We start from the raw sequence: 25,734 nt of genomic DNA on the forward strand, positions 1-25,734 counted from the left end.
CGCCTCAGGCCAAACAACCAACAGGGGAGGGAACCCAGCCCCACCCATCAGCAGTCAATCGGATTAAAGTTTTACTGAGCTCTGCCCACCAGAGCAAGTCAGCTCTACCCACCATCAGTCCCTCCCATCAGGAAACCTGCACAAGCCTCTTAGCTAGCCTCATCCACCAGAGGGCAGACAGCAGAAGCAAGAAGAACTACAATCCTGCAGCCTGTGGAACAAAAACCACGTTCACAGAAAGACAGACGAGATGAAAAGGCAGAGTGCTATGTACCACATGAAGGAACAAGATAAAATCCCAGAAAAACAACTAAATGAAGTGGAGATAGGCAACCTTCCAGAAAAAGAATTCAGAATAATGATAGTGAAGATGATCCAGGACCTCGGAAAAAGAATGGAGACAAAGATTGAGAAGATGCAAGAAATGTTTAACAAAGACCTAGAAGAATTAAAAAACAAACAAACAGAGATGAACAATACAATAAGTGAAATGAAAAATACACTAGAAGGAATCAATAGCAGAATAACTGAGGCAGAAGAACGGATAAGTGACCTGGAAGACAGAATGGTAGAATTTACTGCCATGGAACAGAATAAAGAAAAAAGAATGAAAAGAAATGAAGACAGCCTAAGAGACCTGTGGGACAACATTAACCACAATAACATTCGCATTATAGGGGTCCCAGAAGGAGAAGAGAGAGAGAAAGGACCTGAGAAAATATATGAAGAGGTTAGACTCAAAAACTTCCCTAACATGGGAAAGAAAATAGCCACCCAACTCCAGGAAGCACAGCGAGTCCCATACAGGATAAATCCAAGGAGAAACACACCAAGACACACAGCAATCAAACTGGCAAAAAATAAAGACAGAAAAATTATTGAAAGCAGCAAGGGAAAAACGACAAATAACATACAAGGGAACTCCCGTAAGGTTAACAGCTGATTTCTCAGCAGAAACTCTACAAGCCAGAAGCGAGTGGCATGACATTTTAAAGTGATGAAAGGGAACAACCTACAACCAAGATTACTCTACCTGGCAAGGATCTCATTCAGATTCGATGGAGAAATCAAAAGCTTTACAGACAAGCAAAAGCTAAGAGAATACAGCACCACCAAACCAGCTCTACAATAAATGCTAAAGGAACTTCTCTAAGTGAGAAACACAAGACAAGAAAAGGACCTACAAAAACAAACCCAAAACACTTAACAAACTGGAAATAGGAACATACATATCGATAATTACCTTAAACGTGAATGGATTAAATGCTCCAGCCAAAAGACACAGGCTCGCTGAATGGATACAAAAACAAAATCCATATATATGCTGCCTACAAGAGACTCACTTCAGACCTAGGGACACATACAGACTGAAAGTGAGGGGATGGAAAAAGAATTCCATGCAAATGGAAATCAAAAGAAAGCTGGAGTAGCAATACTCATATCAGATAAAATAGACTTTTAAAAAAAGAATGTTACAAGAGACAAGGACACTACATAATGATCAAGTGATCAATCCAAGAAGAAGATATAACAATTATAAATATATATGCACCCAACATAGGAGCACCTCAATACGTAAGGCAACTGCTAACAGCTATAAAAGAGGAAATTGACAGTAACACAATAATAGTGGGGGACTTTAACACCTCACTTACACCAATGGACAGATCATCCAAACAGAAAGTTAATAAGGAAACACACAAGCTTTAAATGACACAATAGACCAGATAGATTTAATTGATATTTATAGGACATTCCATCCAAAACCAGCAGATTACACTTTCTTCTCAAGTGCGCACAGAACATTCTCCAGGAGAGATCACGGCTTGGGTCACAAATCAAGCCTCAGTAAATTTAAGAAAATTGAAATCATATCAAGCATCTTTTCTGACCACAACACTATGAGAGTAGAAATAAGTTACGTGGAAAAAAATGTAAAAAACACAAACACATGGAGGCTAAACAATACGTTACTAAATAACCAAGAGATCACTGAAGAAATCAAAGAGGAAATCAAAAAATACCTAGAAACAAATGACAATGAAAACATGACGATCCAAAACCTATGGGATACAGCAAAAGCAGTTCTAAGAGGGAAACTTATAGCAATACAATCCTACCTCAAGAAACAACAAACATCTCAAATAAACAATCTAACCTTACACCTAAAAGAGCTAGAGAAAGAAGAACAAACAAAACCCAAAGTTAGTAGAAGGAAAGAAATCATAAAGATCAGAGCAGAAATAAGTGAAATAGAAACAAAGAAAACAATAGCAAAGATCAATAAAACTAAAAGCTGATTCTTTAAGAAGATAAACAAAATTGATAAACCATTAGCCAGACTCATCAAGAAAAAGAGGGAGAGGATTCAAATCATTAAAACTAGAAATGAAAAAGGAGAAGTTAAAACAGACACCACAGAAATACAAAGCATCCTAAGAGACTACTAGAAGCAACTCTATGGCAATAAAATGGACAACCTGGAAGAAATGGACAAAATCTTAGAAAGGTGTAACCTTCCAAGACTGAACCAGGAAGAAATAGAAAATATGAACAGACCAATCACAAGTAATGAAATTGAAACTGTGATTTTAAATATTCCAACAAACAAAAGTCCAGGACCAGATGGCTCCACAGGTGAATTCTATCAAACATTTAGAGGAGAGCTAACACCCATCTTTCTCAAACTCTTCCAAAAAATTTCAGAGGAAGAACATTCCCAAACTCATTCTATGAGGCCACCATCACCCTGATACCAAAACCAGACAAAGATACTACAAATAAAGAAAATTGCAGACCAATATCACTGATGAATATAGACGCAAAACCCTCAACAAAATACTAGCGGGGCTTCCCTGGTGGCGCAGTGGTTGAAAGTCCGCCTGCCGATGCAAGAGACACGGGTTCATGCCCCGGTACGGGAAGATCCCACATGCCGCGGAATGGCTGGGCCCGTGAGCCATGGCCGCTGAGTCTGCACGTCCGGAGCCTGTGCTCCACAACAGGAGAGGCCACAACAGTGAGAGGCCCACGTACCGAAAAAAAAAAAAAAAATACTAGCAAACAGAATCCAACAGCACATTAAAAGGATCATACACCATGATCAAGTGGGTTTTATCCCAGGGATGCAAGGATTCTTCAATATATGCAAATCAATCAATGTGATACACCATATTAACAAACCGAAGAATAAAAATCATATGATTATTTCAATAGAGGCAGAAAAAGCTTCTGACAAAATTCAACACCCATTTATGATAAAAAAAAAAAACTCTCCAGAAAGTGGGCACAGAGGGAACCTACCTCAACATAATAGAGACCATATACGACAAACCCACAGCAAACAACATTCTCAATGGTGAAAAATTAAAAGCATTTCCTTTAAGATCAGGAACAAGACAAGGATGTCCAGTCTCAATACTATTATTCAAGATAGTTTTGGAAGTCCTAGCCACAGCAACCAGAGAAGAAAAAGAAATAAAAGGAATACAAATCGGAAAAGAAGTAAAGGTGACACTGTTTGCAGATGACATGATACTATAGGTAGAGAATCCTAAAGATGCCACCAGAAAACTACTAGAACTAATCAATGAATTTGGTAAAGCTGCAGGATACAAAATTAATGCACAGAAATCTCTTGCATTCTATACACTAATCATGAAAAATCTGAAAGAGAAATTAAGGAAACACTCCCATTTACCATTGCAACAGAAAGAATAAAATACCTAGGAATAAACCTATCTGGAGAGAAAAAAAACTGTATGCAGAAAACTATAAGACACTGATGAAGGAAATTAAAGATGATACAAGGGGCTTCCCTGATAGCACAGTGGTTAAGAATCCGCCTGGCAGTGCAGGGGACACGGGTTGAAGCCCTGGCCCAGGAAGATCCCACATGCCATGGAGCAACTAAGCCCGTGTGCCACAACTACTGAAGCCCACATGCCTAGAGCCCATGCTCTGCAATGAGAAGCCACCGCAATGAGAAGCCCGTACACCGCAACGAAGAGTAGCCCCCACTCGCCACATCTAGAGAAAGCCTGCACGCAGCAACAAAGACCCAATGCAGCCAAAAATAAATAAATAAATAAAATAAATTTTTTAAAAAATGATACAAACAGATGGGGAGATATACCATGTTCTTGAATTGGAAGAATCAATACTGTGAAAATAAATATACTACCCAAAGCAATCTACAGATTCAGTGCAATACAGAGCTAGAACCAAAAAATATTGAAATTTGTATGGACACAAAAGACCACGAATAGCCAAAGCAATCTTAAGGGAAAAAAACGGAGCTCAAGGAATCAGGCTCCTGGACTTCAGACTATCCTACAAAGCTACAGTAATCAAGAAAATATGGTACTGGCACAAAAACAGAAATATAGATCAATGGAACAGGATAGAAAGCCCAGAGATTAAGCCACACAACTATGGTCAACTAATCTATGACAAAGGAGGCAAGGATATACAATGGAGAAAATATAGTCTCTTCAATAAGTGGTGCTGGGAAAACTGGACAGCTACATGTAAAAGAATGAAATTAGAACACTCCCTGACACCATATACAAAAATAAACTCAAAATGGATTAGAAACCTAAATGTAAGACCTGACACTATAAATCTCTTAGAGGAAAACACAGGGAGAACATTCTTTGACATAAATCACAGCAAGACCTTTTTCAATCTACCTCCTAGAGTAATGGAAATAAAAACAAAATTAAACAAATGGGACCTAATGAAACTTAAAAAGTTTTTGTATAGAAAAGGAAACTACAAACAAAACGAAAAGACAGCCTTCAGAATGGGAGAAAATATTTGCAAACGAATCAACAAAGGATTATTGTCCAAAATATATAAACAGCTCATGCAGCTCAATATTAAAAAACAAACAACCCAATCCAAAAATGGGCAGAAGACATAAATAGACGTTTCTCCAAAGAAGACATACAGATGGCCAAGAAGCACATGAAAAGCTGCTCAACATCACTAATTATTAGAGAATGCAAATCAAAACTACAATGAGGTATCACCTCACCATATTAACAAATTGAAAAATAAAAACCATATGATTATCTCAATAGAGGCAGAAGAAGCTTTTGACAAAGTTCAACACCCATTTATGATAAAGAACTCTCCAGAAAGTGTGCATAGAGGGAACCTACCTCAACATAATAGAGACCATATATGACAAACCCACAGCAAACGTCATTCTCAATGGTGAAAAATTAAAAGCATTTCCTCTAAGATCAGGAACAAGACAAGGATGTCCACTCTCAACACTATTATTCAACATAGTTGAATAACAGTGCCCCAGTTAGAAGGGGCATCATCAGAAAATCTACAAGCAACAAATGCTGGAGAGGGTGTGGAGAAAAGGGAACCCTCTTGCACTGTTGATGGGAATGTAAATTGATAGAGCCACTATGGAGGTTCCCTAAAAAACTAAAAATAGAATTACCATATGACCCAGCAATCCCACTACTGGGCATATACCCTGAGAAAACCATAATTCAAAAAGACACATGCACCCCAATGTTCATGCAGCACTATGTACAATAGCCAGGACATGGAATCAACCTAAATGCCCATCAACAGATAAATGGATGAAGAAGATGTGGTACATATATACAATGGAGTATTACTCAGCCATAAAAAGGAATGAAATTGCGTCATTTGTAGAGACGTGGATGGATCTAGAGGCTGTCATACAGAGTGAAGTAAGTCAGAAAGAGAAAAACAAATATCATATATTAACGCATATATGTGGAACCTAGAAAAATGGTACAGATGAACCTGTTTGCAGGGCAGAAATTGAGACACAGATGCAGAGAACAAACGTATGGACACCAAGGGGGGAAGTGGCATGGGTGGTGGTGGTGGTGTGATGAATTGGGAGATTGGAGTTGACATATATACACTAATATGTATAAAATAAATAACTAATAACCTGCTGTATAAAAAAATAAATTCAAAAAAAAGAAAAATAGAAGCAATCTGAAAAATTAGATTAAGTTGGTAATCTACTTTCCTTCTTGTCCCAAATTTCATTTTTTAAATAAATTTATTTATTTAAAAAAAAGAAAAAGGAAATGAGAAGGGAATCAAAACATGTCACTACTAAAAAAATTCATCTAAACACAAAGGAAGGCAGTATGGAAGGAAGGGACAAAAAAGGTATAAGACATACAGAAAGCAAATAAAATGGCAATTCCCTATCAGAAACTAAATGTAAAAGGATTAAATTCCCCCAATTAAAAGACACAGATTGGCAGAACAAATTAAAAAAGAGAATCCAACTAGATGCTGTCTATGAGAGACTCACTTTAGAGCTAAGAACCTGCATAGATTTAAAGCAAAAGGATGGAGAAAGTTATTCTGTGCAAATAGTAACCACAGGAGAACAGGAATAGCTATGCTAATATCAGACAAAATAGACTTTAAATTTAAAAAACTATTACAAGAGATAAAGAAGGACATTATATAATGATGAAAGGGTCAATTCACCAAGAATATAATTACAAACATATGCAAACATCAGACCCTAAATATATAAAGCAAACATTGACAGAATATGTCAAGAATTCCTGCAACTCAACAACAACAAAAGACAAAAACAACCCAATTTAAAGATGGACAAACAACTTAAACAGACATTTCTCCAAAGAAGGTATACTAATGGTCAATAAGCACATGAAAAGATGCTCAACATCATTAATCATTAGGGAAATGCAAATCAAAGTCAAATGTGATATCATCTTACACCCATTAGGATGGATACTCTTTCAAAAAAAAACAAAATAACAGGTATTGGTGAAGATTTGGAGAAACTGGGATCCTTGTGCAATCATTGGTGGGAGTATAAAATGGTGCAGCTGCTATGGAAAACAATATGGCAGTTCCTCAAAAAAAAATAAACACAGAATTACCATGTGATCCATCAATTCCACTCTAGGTATATACCCAAAAGGATTGAAAGCAGTGTCTTGAAGAGATATTTATATACTCCTGTGCATAGCAGAATTATTCACAATAGCCAAAAGGTGGCAGCAACCCAAGTGTCCACTGATGAATGAACAAAATGTGGTATATACATACAATGGAATATTATTCGCCCCTACTAAAAAGGAAATTCCAGCACATTGTACATGGATGAACATTGAGGACCTTATGCTAAGTGAAATTAGTCAGTCACAAAAATGTACATACTGTATAATTCCAACACATTCTTTTCAAGTGCACTTGAAACATTCTCCAGGATAGATCACATGCTAGGACACAAAACAAGCCTTGGTAAATTTAAGAAAATTTAAATCATATTAAGCATCTTTTCCGACCACAATGCTATGAGACTAGAAATCAACTACGAGAAAAAACTGCAAAGAATCCTAACACGTGGAGGCTAAACAATATGCTACTAAACAACCAATGGATCACTGAAGAAATCAAAGAGGAAATTTAAAAATACCTGGAGACAAATGAAAATGAAAACATAACAATCCGAAATCTATGGTATGCAGCAAAAGCAGTTCTAAGAGGGAAGTTCAAAGGGATACAAGCTTACCTCAGGAAACAAGAAAAATATCAAATACACAGCCTAACCTTACACCTAAAGGAACTAGACAAAGAAGAACAAAACCCAAAGTTAGTAGAAGGAAAGAAATCATAAAGATCAGAGCAGAAATACATAGAGACTAAAGAAACAATAGAAAAGATCAATGAAACTAAGAATTGATTCTTTGAAAAGATAAACAAAATTGATAAACCTTTAGCCAGACTCATCAAGAAAAAGAGAGGGCCCAAATCAATAAAATCAGAAATGAAAAACGAGAAGTTACAACCAACATCACAGAAATACAAAAGATTATGAGACTACTATGAACAACTATATGCCAATAAAATGGACAGCCTAGAAGAAATGGACAAATACCTGGAAATGTACAATCTCTCAACACCGAACGAGGAAGAAATAGAAAATATGAACAAACCAATTACCAGTAATGAAATTGAATCAGTAATTTAAAAACTCCCAACAAATAAAACTCCAGGACCAGATGGCTTCACAGGTGAATGTTACCAAACATTTAAAGAAGAGTTAACACCTATCCTTCTCAAACTACTCCAAATACTGCAGAGGAAGGAACACTTCCAAACTCATTCTATGAGGCCAGCATCAACCTGACACCCAAACCAGACAAAGATATTAAAAAAAAGAAAGAAAGAAAATTAGAGGCCAATATCACTGATGAACATACATGCAAAATCCTCAACAAAATGTTAGCAAACCAAATCCAGCAATACGTTAAAAGGATCAAATACTACGATCAAGTGGGATTTACCCCTGGGATGCAAGGATTTTTCAATATCCACAAATCAATCAATATGATACACCGCAATAACAAATTGAAGAATAAAAATCATCTGATCATCTCAATAGATGTAGAAAAAGCTTCTGAAAAAATTCAATGTCCATTTATGATAAAATCTCTCCAGAAAGTGGACATACAGAAAGCATACCTCAACATAATAGAGGTGATATATGACGAGCCCACAGCTAACATCATGCTCAGTGATGAAAAGCTGAAAGCATTTCCTCTAAGATCAGGAACAAGACAAGGATGCCCACTCTCACTACTTTTATTCAACATAGTATTGGAAGTCCTAACCACAGCAATCACAGATGAAAAAGAAATAAAACGAATCCAAATTGAAAAGAAGTAAAACTATCAAAGTTTGTAAAAGATATGATACTATACATAGAAAATCCTAAAGACACCACCAGAAAACTACTAGAACTCATCAATGAATTTGATGAAGTCACAGAATACAAAATTAATATACAGAAATCTGTTGCATTTCTATACACTAATGATGAGCTATCAGAAAGAGAAATTAAGAAAAACAATCCCACTTACCATTGCATCAAAAAGAATAAAATACCTAGGAATAAACCTACCTAAGGAGGTAAAAGACCTGAACTCAGAGAATTATAAGACACTGATGAAAGAAAATGAAGATGACAAACAGACCAAAAGATATGTCATGGGGACTTCCATGGTGGTGCAGTGGTTAAGACTCTGTGCTCCCAATGCAGGGGGGCCCGAGTTTAATCCCTGGTCCAGGAACTAGATCCCACGTGCATGCCACAACTAAGAGTTCCCATGCCACAACTAAGGAGCCCATGAGCCACAACTAAGGAACCCACGAGCCACAACTAAGGAGCCCGTGAGCTGCAACTAAGACCCAACACAACCAAATAAATAAGTAAAATAAAATAAAATAAAAGTAATTTTTAAAAAAAGACATACTATGTTCATGGATGGGAAGAATCAGTATTGTTAAAATGACCATACTACCCAAGGCAATTGACACATTCCCTATCAAAATACCAAGGGCATTTTTATGGAAACAGAAGTCCCCAAATAGCCAAAACAATCTTGAGAAAGAAGAACAGAGCTGGAGGAATCATGCTCCCTGACTTCAGTCTATACTACAAAACTACAATAATCAAAACAGTATGGTACAATAATCAAAACAGTATGGTACTGGCACATAGATCAATGGAATAGAATAGAGAGCCCAGAAATAAACCTACACGCTTATGGTCAGTTAATCTATGACAAGGGAGACAAGGATATACAATGGAGAAAAGACATTCCCTTCAATAAGTGGTGCTGGGAAAACTGGACAGCTACACATAAAAGAATGAAATTAGAACATTTCCTCATACCATATAAATTTGAAATGTATTAAAGACCTAAATGTAAGATTAGAAACCATAAAAATCCTAGAAGAAAACATAGGCAGAAAACTCGTCAACATAAATCAAACCAGTATTTTTTTGGATCTGTCTCCTAAAGCAAAGGAAATAAAAATAAACAAATGGGACCTAAGGAGACTTAAAAGCTTTTTTGCAGCAAAGGAAATCATTGACAGAATAAAAAGACAACCTATTGAAAAGGAGAAAATATTTGCTAATGCTATGATCAATAACATTATATTATTGGGGTTAATATCTGTAATATATAAACAACTCATACAACTCAATATCAAAAAAACAAACAATGCAATTAAAAAATGGGCAGAAGACCTGAATAGACATTTTTCCAAGGAAAATATACAGATGGCCCAGGCATAGGAAAAGATGCTCAACATCGTTAATCATCAGAGAAATGCAAATTAAAACCAAAGTGAGATATCACCTCACACCTGTCAGAAAGGCTATCATTAAAAAGACCACAAATAATAAATGTTGGCGAGGACGTGGAGAAAAGGGAACCCTTGTGTACTGTTGGTGGGAATGTAAATTGGTGCAGCCGCTGTGTAAAACAGTATAGCAGTTTCTCAAAAAACTAAAAACAGAACTACCACATGATCCAGCAATTCCACTACTGCGTATATATCCAAAAACATGCCGCAGAGCAACTAAGCCCATGCGCCACAACTACTGAGCCTACGCTCTAGAGCCTGTGAACCACAGCTACTGAGCCCGAGTGCCACAACTACTGAAGCCCATACTCCTAGAGCCCATGCTCTGCAATGAGAAGCTACCACAATGAGAAGCCCACACACTGCAACAAAGAGAGCCCCCACTCGCCACAACTAGAGAAAGCCCACACACAGCAAAGAAAACCCAACGCAGCCATAAATAAATTAATTAATTAATTTTAAAAACAAATGTGGTGTATGTATACAATGGAATACTACTCAGCCATAAAAAAGAATGCTATTTTGCCATTTGCAACAACATGGATGGACTTGGAGGGACTAAGTGAAATAAGTCAGACAAAGACAAATACTGTATGATATCACTTACGTATGGAATATGAAAAATAAAACAAACTAGTAAATATAACAAAAAGGAAACAGACTCACAGATATAGAGAACAAACTAGTGGTTACTAGTGGGGAGAGTGAAAAGGGAAGGGGCAAGACATGGGTAGGAGAACAAGTGGTACAAATTATGATGTATAAAATAAATAAACTATAAGGATATATTATGCGACACAGGGAATATAACTAATATCTTATAATAACTATAAAGGAGTATAACCTTTAAAAATTGTGAATCACTATGTTGTACATTTGAAACTTGTATAATGTTGTACATCAACTATACCTCAATTTTAAAAAGTATTTTTAAAATATTGTATGCTTCCACTCATATGAGATACCTAGAGTAATCAAATTCACACACAGACAGTAGAATGGTCGTTACCAGGGATTGCTGTAGGGGAAAATAGAGAGTTATTGTTTTAGTGAGTACAGAGTTGCTGTTTTGCAAGATGCAAATAGTTCTGGAGATGAATAATGATGATGGTTACACAATGTGAATTTCTTAATGCCACTGAATTGTACACTTAAAAATGGTTACAATGGTAAAATTTACATTATGTGTATTTTATCACCATTAAATATGTTTTTTAAAAAGCAGACGGGGAAAAGACACATTATGAATAATGGAGCAAAGATAAGGATGATGGCAGATTTGTTGGAAATGATACAGGGTAGTGAAGTACCATCTTTAAAATTCTGAAAGAAATGTGTCAACCTAGAGTTCTATAACATGCAAAAGTATCTTTCAAAAATGAAGGCAGGGGCTTTCCTAGTGGCACAGGAGTTAAGAATCCGCCTGCCAATATGGGGGACACGGGTTTGAGCCCTGGTCCGGGAAGATCCCACATGCCATGGAACAACTAAGCCTGTGCGCCACAACTACTGAGCCTGCGCTCTAGAGCCACGTGCCACAACTACTGAGCCCACGTGCCTAGAGCCTGTGCTCCGCAACAAAGAGAAGCCACTGCAATGAGAAGTCCGTGCACCACAACGAAGACTAGCCCCCACTCACCACAACTAGAGAAAGCCCACACGCAGCAACGAGGATCTAACACAGCCAAAAATAAATAAAAATAAAAAATAAATTTATATTAAAACAAATGAAGGCAAGATGTTCTCAGACATACAAAAGCTGCAACAATTCACTGTCTTCAGATTCCTTTTTTTTTTTTTTTCGTCTTCAGATTCTTATAAGAAAAAATGTTAAAGGAAGACTTCAGGCAGAAGGAAAATAGTGCCAGATAGAAGTCTGGATATACACAAAGAAATGAAGAACACCAGAAATGGTAACTATGTAAATAAGTATATGACAGTTTTTCTTAGTATTTAAATCTCCTAAAGGTTAACTATTTAAACAAAATTAACAACAAATGTTGTATGGGCTTTATAACGTATGTAAAAGTAAAATATATGAAAACAAAAACATAAAGGTCAGGTAGAGAGAATGGGAGCATATTATTGTAAAATGTTTATGTTGTATGTTAAGTGGTATAATATCACTTAATGGTAGACAGTGATAAGTTAAAGATATATATTATGAATCCTACAGCAAACACTAAATTAAAAACAAAAACCAAAAAACAGAGTGATAGCTAATAAATCAAACAAGGTGATAAATGGAACTATAAAAACTAACAAAATCAAAGCTGTATAAAAAGAGAGAAAAGGGAAGGAAAAACAGATGGGACAAATAGAAAACAAGTAGCAAGATGATAAATTTAAACTTATATCAATTGTCTCATTAAATGTAAATGGTCTAAATAATTCAATTAAAAGGCAGAGATTTTCAGAACGGCTAAAAAAGCAAAACTCAACTCTATACTACCTATGAGAAACACGCCTTAAATATAAAAACACAGATATAAGTTAAAAGGAAGCATATAGAAAAAGGTATACCATGCTAATACTAATCAATTATTGGAATGGCTACATTTATATAAGACAAAATTTCAGAGATTTCAGGACAAAGAATATTACTAGAGAAAACGAAGGTCATTTCATAATGATAAATTCATGAAGAAGTCAAAAGAATGCTAAATGTTTATGCACCTAACAACAAATTCAAACTACATGACACAAAAAAATTACAGAAATTCAGGGAGGGATAGACAAATCCACAATTATAGCCAAAGATGTCAATACCCTCTCTCAGTAATTGACTGAACAAGTCAACAGAAAATCAGTAAGGATTTAACAAAAAAACAAAAACGATACTAGCAGCCAACTTGACCTTATTGACATTTACACAACACTTCACCCAACAACAGAATACACATTCTTTTCAACAGCACATGTTCCCCAACCACAGTGAAGTTAAAGTAGGAATTAATAAAAGGAAGATCCTTTTGAAAATCCCCAAATATTTAGAAACTAACACACTTTTGTGTAACCTGTGGGACAAAAAAAAAAAATAAGCCAAAGGAGAAAATAAGTATTTTGAACTGAATGAAAATAAAAACACAATATATCAAGTTGTGTGATAACCTGCTAAAGCGGTATCTGAAGAGAACTTTTATAGCACTAAATGCCTTTATTAGAAAAAAGAAAGTTCTCAAATCAATGGCCTCAGTGTCCACCCTAAAAAAAAAAAAAAAAAAAAAAAACTAGAAAAAGAAAAGCAAATTAAACCTAAAATAGAAGAAAGTAAATAATGAAGTCCAGAGCAGAAATCAATGAAATAAACAGAAAAGCAATACAGAAAAATCAATGGAACTAGAAACTGGTTCCTGGAGATCAGTAAAAGTGATAAACCTCCAACAGACAAATCAGGAAAACAAAGCAAGAGGACACAAATTACCAATATCAGGAATGAGAGAGGTGACATCACTACAGATTCTACAAATATGAAATGGATAATAAGGCAATATTATGAAAAACTTTATGTCAATAAATTCAACGACTTAGATTAAACAATTCCTTGAAAGTCAAACCATGAAGTTCACTTAAAAAGAAATAAATAACCTGATTAACCCTATATCTATTTTTAAAAAGTTGAATTAATAGTGAAAAACCTTTTCATAAGGGAAACCACAGGCCCAGATGGCTTTTCTGGTGAATTCTACCAATCATTTAAGGAATAAACAATACGAGTTATATGCAAACTCTTCTAGAAAACTGAAAAGGAGGCAATACCTCCCAACTTATTCTATGATGCCAGTATTACCCTGACACCAAAGCCAGACAAAGACATTATTAGAAAAGTAAATTACTGACCAATATCCTTCAGGAACATAGAACATTTCTAAACAAATTTTAGAAAATTGAATCCAACAATATATAAAAAGGATAATATATCCTAACCAAGTGGAGTTTTGTCCAAGGAATGTAAGGATGGTTTAATGTTTGAATAATCAATCAGTGTAATTTACCATATTAACAAACTAAAAAAATTTAAAACGATGATCATCTTAATAGACACAGAAGAAGCATTTGGAAAAAGCTGACATTAATTCCTGATTTTTTTTAAAATCCCTCACCAATTAGGAATAAAAGGGAACTTCCTAACCTGATAAAGGCCATCTATGACAAACCCACAGGGAACACCATGCCTAATATTGAAAGACTGAATGCTTTTTCCTTAAGATCAGAAATAAACTAAGAATGTCCTCTCTCACCACTCCTACTCAACATTATACTGGAAGTTCTAGACAATAAGGCAAGAAAAATAAATAAAAAGCATTCAGATTGGAAAGGAAGAAGTAAAACTGTCACTATTCACAGATTACATGATTGCCTATATAGAAATCTGAAGGAATCTACCAAAAGACTACTAATAAGTGAGTTTAACAAGGTGGCAGAATAGCAGGCCAATATAAAAAATGCAAGTGCATTTCCATCTACCAGTAATGAACAATCAGGACTTGAAATTTTAAAATAATATCATCTATAATATACTCCAAAATATGAAAAATAAATCTGACAGAATATGTGAAAGGTGTGTACACTGGGAATGACAAAAACACTGCTAAGAGAAGTTAAAGAAGACCTAAATAAATCAAAAGATATATCATGTCCAGGAACTGGAGGACTCAATAGTGTCAATATGCCAGTTCTCTCCAAATTGACCTAAAGATTTAATGCAATCCCAATAGGCTTCTTGTATAAATTGTTACCAGATTCTAAAATTCACATGGAAATATAAAGGAACTAGAATAGTCAAGAGGAAGGACAAAGTTGGAATACTAACACTACCTGATTTCAGGACTTATTATAAACCTGCATTAGTTAAGATAGTGTGGAACTGGTGTAAAAATAGACAAATAGATCAATGGCACAAAACAGAGCCCAGAAATAGACCCACACATATGTGGACAACTTATTTTCAACAAAGGTGCAAAGGCAATTCAGTGGAGAAAGGATGGTCTTTTCAACAAAAGACAATGGAACAATTTGATACCTATATACAAAAAAGCGAACTTCCATTCATAACTCACAATATATACAAATTTAACTATAAATGGGTCATCGACCTAAATGTAAAAACCCAAATTATAAAACTTTTAGAGGAAAACATAGGAAAAAAACATTGTTACTTTGACTTAAGCAAAGTTTCTTAGATATAACAAGAAAAGAATGATGCAAAGGAGAACAAATAGATAAACCAGATTTTATCAAAATTTAAAACTTCTGCTCTTAAAAGAACACTGTTAAGAGAAGGAAAAGAGCCACACAGGGGAGAAAATATTTGGAAATCATATATCTGATAAAGGATTTGTATCCAGAATATATCAAGAACTTTCAAAATTCAATAATGAGGGGGCTTCCCTGGCAGTCCAGTGGTTAAGACTCTGCACTTCCTTGGGACTTCCCTGGTGGCGCAGTAGTTAAGAATCCGCCTACCAATGCAGGGGACACGAGTTGGAGCCCTGGTCCAGGAAGATCCCACATGCTGCAGAGCAACTAAGCCTGTGCGCCACAACTACTGAGCCGGCATGCCACAACTACTGAGCCCGCGCACCTAGAGCCCGTGCTCCACAATGAGAGAAGCCACTGCAATGAGAAGCCCACACACCACAATGAAGAGTAGCCCCCACTTGCCACAACTACCGAAAGCCCATGTGCAGCAACGAAGACCAACGCAGCCAAAAATAAATAAATAAATTTATTTAAAAAAAAAAAAAAGACTCCGCACTTCTACTGCAGGGGGCATGGGTTCGATCCCTGGTCGGGGAACTAAGAGCCCACAATCCGCGTGTCACGGCCAAAAAAACCAGAAAAACAACCCAATAAAAAATGCATAAGGCGTATGAATACTTCTCCAAAGAAGACAGATGAATAGTAGATAAACACATGAAAAAAATGCTCAACTTCATTAGTCATTAGAGAAATGCAAACTAAAACAATGAGATAGCACTGCCCACCTGTTAGAATGGCTAAATTAAATTAAAAAGACTAACCATACCACGTGTTGATGAGGATGTGGAGGAACTGGAACTCTTCTACATTGCCAGTGGGGATGCAAAATGGCACAACCACTCTGGAAAACAGTCAGTTTCCTAAAAATATAAACATCTGATCCAGGCATTCCACTCCTATGTATTCACCCAAAAGGAAGGAAAGCTTTTTAATGTCCTTTCAAAGGCTGGTACACAAATGTTCATAGTAGCTTTATTTGTAATAGCCCCAAACTGCAAACAACTCAAATGTCCATACCACTCATAAGTAACAAGGAACGAACTCTTGCTTCACAATAACGTACAGCATGGATGGGTCTTGAAATAATTACACTGAATGAAAGCCAGGAAAAGAATACATAAAACAACAAGGTCCTACTATATAGCACAGAGAACTATATTCAATATCCTATGATAAACCACAATGGAAAAGAATATTTTTTTAAAAAGAATGTATGTGTATATATACATATATATAAAACTGAATCACTTTGCTGTACAGCAGTAATTAACACAACACTGTAAATTAACTATACTTCAATTTTACATATATATTTTTTTGGCTGCACCACGTGGCACGTGGGATCTTAGTTCTCCGACTAGGTATCCAAACTGTGCCCCCCTGCACTGGAAGCATGGTGTCTTAACCACTGCACTGCCAGGGAAGTCCCCAATTTTTTTAAAAAAAGAAAAAGAATACACACAGTTTCGAGTCCATTTATATAAAATTCTAGGATATACAAACTAACAGATAGTGACAGAAAGCAGAATGGCTGTTGGAGGGTGGGGGAGATGGATTACAAAAGGACAGGAAGAAACAACCAAAAACCAAAACCCCAATTCAAAAGAAAAAAGCCACCCTGGATTTCTACAAGTGTTTTTACCTGAATGGAACTAGTGGCTTTTATTTGAGATAAGCTGAGATCTGGACGTAGTGTTCAAACTTTCTCTAAATACTTCCCATCGTGTTATTTTTAGAGCTAGCATGGGATTCAATAGCACTCACTAATATACCGTGACAACCGGCAAACACACAGAGGTAAACGCCAGAGAAACCGTTCACACTTCCAAGGTCTCTAGTTGGTCCAACGAGCAGTTACAGAGACAGAAAGCATCACAAGAAGACACAGTGACAGCTTTTTAAGAACCATGAAAGGAGAGAGAAGAACAGCAAAATGTTTCCAATAAAATCTTACTCGTGTTTCCAAAAAAGCAATTCTAACTTGTCCATAATGGAACAAGGAAGAAGAGAAAAGGTCATCTTTCATGTTCAACATTTTTCTACCTAAGTTTTACGTGTATATGTACAGTTTTACAGCACTAAAGCGGAACCACGAGGGGAAAATGCAAAAGGTAGGTTCTTCTCTGTAAGTAAATTTATCATCACAGTTTCTCTCGTTTCCTTCCACCCATTTATCTTTTCAAGTTGCCAAGAACATCCCTGGGAATAATCACCTCCTACGTCAAAAGCTGGGGATAGGATAATTGGCATCTGATGATGGGAGATGACATCTTTAAATAGTCACTTTTAACTTCATAACATATATTTCATCTTTAACCATGTATATACTGCTTCAACTCCTAGCTTTAAAATGCAGGGGGGGTATATTGGAAGATGCCCCAATAACAAGGATAAATTCTCCAAAAGTTTGCAATGGCTAAAAAAAAATTTGAAACCCATTAGATCAAGTGTCACTTATGTAACAAGGATCTTAAAATACAAGGCCTAGGAAAAGGTCAACATCCATCCTATCTATCTATCTATCTGTCTGTCTGTCTGTCTATCAAAATGACTTCCTGGTTAATGATTAAAGGTTTGAGTTTTTGAAATATCATATACTATGAATAAACCTAAAGGAAAATAAATGATTCTTTGCGGTACTAATAAACACACACCATGTATCATTCATGTGAGATGCTGGTACTACTTTATATAAAGTGGCAACATATGTGAAGGAACCCATTTGGGACATTCACATAATGTTTCTTACAAGCTCATAATACCGGAAACCAAAGGAATTTGTTCGGTTTGATACCAACACACTCACACCCATAACACGTCTCCACCACATTGGGTGGACCTCGGCCAAGACATCACACAAAGTGCGTGGCTGATTGTTTCTGCCTCGTCCAAACCAACTCCGCACAAAGTTGAAAATGAGAGCCTCAAGCAAGAGCAAATACAACTCCCGTAGCCCAGTAGCACTGATGGCCGGCTCACTCACCGGCAAGCAGATGCTTGCAGCACTGTTTGCTTAAGGCTGCTACCCTACGGCAGAAAGTTATCTTAGGAAAGCAATGACCCTGACATCTATGCTAAAGAACCTTCCACATGTGTGCACTGGGAGCCACGTGCAAAGATGCAAGAGCAGCTCTGCTTGTAACGAAGAAAACTTGGAAACAACCCAGGTGGCCAGCAATAGGGGATTTATTAAAACTGTGCTGCAGTCCCCCGAGCAGACTAGAACACAGCGGTTACAAGGAATGAGCTAGAGCCATAGGGAGTGACACGGTTAGACCTCTGATGCTTTGTAGAGTTAACATCAAAAGGAAGACATGTTTACAAAATATGCACCATTTGTTGAGGAGAACAACCCCCCCAAAACACTACGTTTCCTATGTATAAACACATATCAACAGAAAAAGATGTGGGAAAATCCAAAAAAACTCCTAAGACTGGTCACCTCAAAAAGGAAGAGGAGAGAGAGGAAGGAATTGAGAGCTGAGAGGGTGGGAGTCCTCCACCTAATACAGGACAAGTAATAAGAGAAATAGCAATTTATCCTGTTACTGTCGACTGCTTTTTATATCCATAAAACCGTCACCAACTCTGCACACTAATGTTTGTGCCTCAGATAACCTGGTTGACCTTTTCAGAGCGTATCCGGAAAAAAAAGGGAAAAGAGAAAGAACAAAACTTTTTACTGTTCATAGCTGCCAGCTTGATCTTATTCTGGTTCTGGAATGAACCAATTTAAACTTATTTTTCCAGGGTTAGAGGTTCTAAGATTGACTTGATGAGGTGATATCAGGGCATTCTATACAGCTGTAATTTTTCTGCAGAATTCCTCTTTGTACCATTTTCTGTATGGTTGGCATTATTTGTGAAAGGGAGTTGAAAAAACTACTGCCTCTCTCTCCAAGCTGGGAGACCTTCAGTTTTTCAGAGGTTACACAGGCAACACATCCTGCTTCAGTCCTCACCCTGCTATGTTCTGCAGGGGCCTGCAGACTGCCTCTATGTGGCAGGGATTCCTGCTTGGATGGAGTGCCAAAAGAAGGTAAACACAGGTACCACGAACTTTCTAGCTGCTCTTCCACTGAAAAGCACAGAAATCTCACATGATGAAATGCCAACGAAATGAATTTAGAATCCAAGAGTCATAGGCACCAGCAACAAACAACTGAAATATTCATAGATGGGGGGACTCCATAGTGTTAAGACATTAATTTCCCCCAAATTCAATTATAGCTTTACTACAATCCCAATCAAAATCCGAGCAGGCATTTTGTAGAAACTGATGAGCTGATTCTAAAAAGTATACAGAAAATCATATGGAAACAAAGGACTAGAATAGGCAAAACAGTTTTGTAAAAGAAGAACAAATTTGGAGGATTTAAAAGACGTGACTTCAGTACTCTCCATAAAATACAATCAAAGCCTGTGTGGTAACTGGCATACAGATAGATATACAGATCAATGGAACACAAACCACAGCAACCGACCACACGTACACGGTCAAGTGAATTTCAACAAAGGCACCAGGGCAGTTGCATGGAGAGAGGATCATCGTTTCAACAGATGGTGCTGGATATGGGAAAAAATGGACATCAAGCCCAACCTCACACCATACACAAAAATTAACTCAAAATGGATCCTAGACCTAAATGTAAAAGCAAAAATGATAAAAATTCTTGGAGAAAACCTTTGTGACCCAGGTAGACAAAGCTTTCTTAGGAAACAAAAAAGCATAAAAGAAAAACATTGATAAACTGGACTTCATCAAAATTAAAAACTTCTGCACTTTGAGAGACCCCACTGAGAACATGCAAAGGCAATCCACCAAGTAGGAGAAAATACTAACGATACGTATATCTGAAAAAAGACTTCTGTCCAGAACATACAATGAACTCTGATGATTCAAAAATAGGAAGGTGGGCTTCTCTGGTGGTGCAGTGGTTAATAATCCGCCTGCCAATGCAGGGGACACGGGTTCGAGCCCTAGTCCAGGAAGATGCCACATGCTGTGGAGCAACTAAGCTTGTGTGCCACAACTACTGAGCTTGCACTCTAGAGCTCGTGAGCCACAACTACTGAGCCCGCGTGCCATAACTGCTGAAGCCCGTGCGCCTAGAGCCCATGCTCCACAACAAGAGAAGCCACTGCAATGAGAAGCCCATGCACGGCAATGAAGAGTAGCCCCCACTCGCCACAACTAGAGAAAGCCTACGCGCAGCAACAAAGACCCAACACAGCCAAAAATAAATAAATTTATTTAAAAAAAAAAAAGAACTGGGTTTTAAAAAAAATAGGAAGGCAAACAAGCTATAAAAATGGGCAAAAGATTTGAGCAGACACTTCACAAAAGATGTAACAGGGACTTCCCTGGTGGTCCAGTGGTTAAGAATCTGCCTTTCAATGCAGGGGACGCAGGTTCGATCCCTGGTCAGGGAACTAAGATTCCCACATGCCGCAGGACAACTAAGCCCACGCACTGCAACTACTGACCCGTGCACATCAACTAGAGAGCCCACATCCCACAATGAAAGATCTTGTGTGCCGCAACGAAGACCCGATGCAGCCAAAAATAAATAGATAAATAAAAAAGACGATGTAACAAATTACCAATGAGCACATGAAAAAGTGCTTAACATCATTAGTCATCAGGGAAATGCAAATTAAAATGAGGTACCACCACATACCCACTAGAGTAGCCAAAATAAAAAAGACAAATGGACCCAGAGATTATCATACTAAGTAAGACAAAGACAAATATATCATTTATATATGGAATCTAAAACAAATGACACAAATGAACTTATTTATAAAACAGAAATAGATGCACAAACATAGAAAACAAACTTATGGTTACCAAAGGGGAAAGGGGTGGGAAGGGATAAACTAGGATTTTTGGGATTAACAGATACACACTACTATATATAAAACAGATAACCAACAAGGACCTATTGTATAGCACAGGGAACTATATTCAGTATCTTGTAATAACCTATAATGGAAGAGAATCTGAAAAAGAGATATATATATATAAAATTAATCACTTTGCTATATACCCGAAACTAACATAACATTGTAAACCAACTATACTTCAATAAAAATAAGAAGAAGAAAATAAAAGACAGGAATTGAAAGATGTGACCCAACTGGAAAGCATATATTTCTGGCGGGAATGTACAATGGCACCATATCACCTGGTCCTCGGCCCCTATCCCGTGTGTCCTCCACGCATTCAATTCACAGGTTCATATAACCTGCCTGGCCTCATCAAGCCTGCTCTAAAACCCTGAATTTATGAGATAAAGCAATGACGGGGGCTGTGGCCTCTGGCTCTGGCCCTGGGTTCTGAACTGTCCGTCACCGACAATGCAGTCGCAGGGATAGCTAAGTGAGCTATTTGAGTAGCTAAGTGAGCCTTCTTCAGGCAAAGTCTTGATTTAGGTGATCAGAGAAAAGCCTGCTGTCAGCACCTCAGGCAACCTAAATATCCAAGCCTGAGGGGGCTTTTTTCCCTCCTCTGCAAGAAAATTAATTTCTCCAAGAACTCTTTAAAGCAGTTCTCAAAGTGAGGGCCCGGACCAGCAGCACCAGCACAGCCTGGGAGGTTGTGAGAAAGGCAGAACCTCAGCCCCACCGCAGGGTCCATCTGCATCTTCCCAAGATGTTCAGGTTCAAGTGCCGAGCGTGCTAGGCCACAACCAAGGCTCCATGGAGCTAACGCAGGTGAAAACCCTTCACACACTGTGAAGTGCTGTTAAAATGGATGCAGCCCTTGCTGCGGAGGGGCGGGGGAAGGCGGAGGGGCCGGGGGAGGCGGGGAGGCGGAGGGGCGGGGAGGCGGAGGGGCGGGGAGGCGGAGGGGCGGGGAGGCGGAGGGGCAGGGAGGCGGGCAGCAAGCAGGGGTGAAGGTGTTGAGGGCGGCCCCAACAGAGGAGTCGGTGGCCGCAGAAGTCCTGCCTGGAAGGAGACAGTGTCTCCAAGACACCTTCATTTTTTCAAGCAACCTCAACTGTGGTTAATCACTTTTAGACCCACTGCATTTCAGTGGGGTTCGGGTGAATCATTTCAGAGGAGTGAGGGAGTAAAAAGGCTTGAAGGTTTCTAGGACCCTCAGCAAGCCTTTCTGAAAACCTGATAAAAACTGTGGCATCCCTTTCCCAGAAACACACACATTTTACATACACTTTTGGTGAATTCACAGATTTTTTAGTCTTGAGTGCAGTGGGCACCAGATTAAAAATCTCGGGGAAGGGCTTATCTAGGAAGTTCAGCGCCAGGACTCTGCTGGCACCGTAGCTGGAAGGCACTGGCCAAGGAGGTTCTCCAGAACCACGTGGAGGACCACACTGAAAGGAATCGCATGTTAATTTCCTCTACAATACTTTTTGAAGACCTACCTGTGCAGGTACCTCTCTAAGACGCTGGGGCCAGGACGGACAGATCCTCCAGCCAGGTGTCCAAGATTTGTGGCTTCTCAGGGCTCCTTACACCTGTGAGAGAAGTAGGATCAGACCTGTGTTCTCTACTTTAGGGCTCACAGAAGGTCACAGGGCCAGCCTCCCTCAGGACACCCCAGACCCTGCGTACCTCAGGCATCCCACCTGCCCATCAAGATACAGATGCACCTCTATCATTTAATCCCCTCCCTCCCCTCAGAAGACAAAGCTGAAGAAAGCACCTGTTAGAATCTCATTTCCATTCCACCTGCCAGTTAGTTCTGGGCTCAGCTCACATGTGATGTTCTCTCATTTGCTAATTTCTTTTCACTTTTTATAAGCCCTATCACTTCTGCACAATAATTCCAACAACTCAGTGAACACCAAAAAATGGAGGGGGACAATGGAATCAATTTTATCATCAACCATTCAAAGGCAATGCTCAGTAATACATTTTAATTCTGAAAATGTTCAATTTTTTTTTTTTTTTTTTTTTTAATTAAAGAGCTGCAGTGAGATTTGCACATAGATCTCAAGCACTCCGGGAGCAGTATCTCAGAGTTCCTGTTTGAGGGTAAATGCCAGGGCCTTTTCCAGTCACCTGCCCAAACCGTGACATTTAAAGCAACTTGGTGAACACAACTTCCTGGCATATATAGGTTTCCCATTTGCCTATACACCTGCACAGTGGGCTGTGGACATTCTTAATTCATGTCTCCTTATACCCTGCGAGCATCACTGGTACCAGGCGGCAAAGGTGCATGTAGCAGAATGTTCTGTGCAGCTAAAAAGCTGCAGACAACCCAAGGCCTTACTCCCAGAAATTGATTAAATCAACTGTGATAGAGCCACTGGATGGGAAACCGTGCAGCTATTAAAGAGAATAAGGTATCCCATCCATGCATTATATTATAGTATATAATGCAGTATATATAATTTACGATGCAATATTGTAATAGTACACATCACATTAATGTATAAGAGAAACTGTTAATTTTAAAAATAATATATGCTATCACTTATCGTGATTATAAAATGTACTACAAGCCACTGTATTAGTTAACACATCCATACATTAATTAATGGAGAATCAAAGTGCACTTTAAAGTCAGTCCATTTGAATAAAAATAAAAGGGCACGTTTGAATACATAAATGTGAATATGCGTATCAATCGTCTAGAGCATTGGGGCTCAGCCTTTCCCGCGCAGCGGCATCACCTGGAGGAGAGCCTGTTAAAGCCCAGATTGCCCGGCTCCCCCAGCAGGTCTAATTGGGCAGGTCTGGGGTGAGCCAGAGAAGTTGCATTTCTAACCAGCTCCCAGGTGATGCTGCTGGCCCCGGGTCCAGGCACACACCCAGGGCTCAACCGCGGCAATCTGGGGGAAGAGGAGCTTTGGGGCTTTTTATTTCAGAAAACTTACACATTCATTCAACAACCCTCGTTGAGCGTCAGCTCCATGCAGGGCAGCCGTGGACCGCCCGAGGGGTCGGGCTAGTAAAGGAACCACAGCCTTTTCCTCCGCCTCCTGGGTGCCTCACCCTAGAGGGGAAACTGAGGCCCCGAGACCGGTTGTCCAAAGTCGCGGAGTCTCTCTGGAAGCTGGGATTCGAACCTCAGGCTCTGAAATGCCTGCGAGCGTCCTGAGCGCTCCCGAGCTCCAAACGAGTTCCTCCCGCCGAGCCTGTGGGGACTCTGGGGGCTCCGGAGACGAAGTCCCCGGCCCCACTCGGACACGAAGGGTAGGACGGACTTCCCTGCCCGCTCTGCTGCCGTGAGTCCGCTGCGAGCGGCCGGCGCGCGCACGCTTGAGCCCCGCCCCACCGGCCGCTGCGAAAGGGCGGGGCCGGGCGGGTGCGCTGGGGCCCGCGCTCGTGCCCGTGGGGCGAGCGCACGGGAGTGGCGCCAGGATAGAGGCTCGCCGAGCCGCCATTCTAACGCAGGCGCGGTGGCCAAGTGGTAAGGCGTCGGTCTCGTAAACCGAAGATCACGGGTTCGAACCCCGTCCGTGCCTAGCATTCTCACTTTCGTACAGGGGGCCACTTTTTAGGGGTGTGACCACTTTTCGAGAGTAATCATCGACGTTCTATCCTTTCCGGATCCCGTATTAATCAATAGATCTTCGCCTCTGGGTGCCGACGGAGCCAACTGTTTTCACTCAGTTTAGATTCAGGCTCTCTCCGGCCCGCGCAGGTCAAAGTCCGGGTGGTCCGGCCTCATGCCCTGCTGTGCCAACTTGACCCGCGGGGCGTTACGTTCCCGCAGACAGCGCCCCCTGCAGTCCCCGACGCCTCGTCCTGTGCGGGATGGAGGAGGGCTCCGGGTAGACAGGGGTCTGAAACTCCGGGGCCCCGGAGGTCACGTGAAAACCGTGGCCCGAGCAATGATTTTAGCGCAGAAAAACCTACAGCGGATGGCCCTCGGTTCAAGAGCCACTAAGCATTTTTCTGAACGTTTAAGTCCAATTGTTTCCACACTAATGAGAGAACTGCCGTTGCCTGACACTGAGCCCACACCCAGAGTCAGCTGGTGTCTGGCTTGCTATTTTTAAAAGGAAATCCATTGTAGGCACTGCGTTAGAGAGGAAATCCTGCCCAGACTTGGAGCTGGTCCGACATGAAAATCTAAAGCTCTCTTCTCTCTCTCTCTCGGAGCCTCCGTTTGCCCCCCAGTAAAATGGATCTCTGGTCAGCGCTGGCGTTTGTGAAGCAGCTGACGAGAGACTGTAGAGGCGGCTTCAGTAAACGGAGCTACCGTCGTATGGCACCCGTTTTCTTTGCATCACCACGGGGCTGCTCGAACGCATTTAAAGATGTTAATGCAATTACCTCAAC

General features: G+C 39.2%; 1 long non-coding RNA gene across 1 annotated transcript in view; it reads right to left on the minus strand.

The window, feature by feature from the left end:
* Positions 1-24,772, minus strand: part of LOC307197817 — a 40,979-nt gene extending 16,207 nt beyond the window's left edge. Inside the window, exons 1-2 of the long non-coding RNA XR_013831511.1 lie at positions 24,324-24,772; positions 22,863-22,955 (exon numbers count right to left, since the gene is read on the minus strand). This is a non-coding gene — a long non-coding RNA (uncharacterized lncRNA). The remainder of the gene's footprint in view (positions 1-22,862; positions 22,956-24,323) is intronic.
* Between the last annotated feature and the right edge of the window lie 962 nt (positions 24,773-25,734).

Source organism: Stenella coeruleoalba (genome assembly GCF_951394435.1).
Source record: "Stenella coeruleoalba genome assembly, chromosome: 15".
NCBI lineage: Eukaryota > Metazoa > Chordata > Mammalia > Artiodactyla > Delphinidae > Stenella > Stenella coeruleoalba.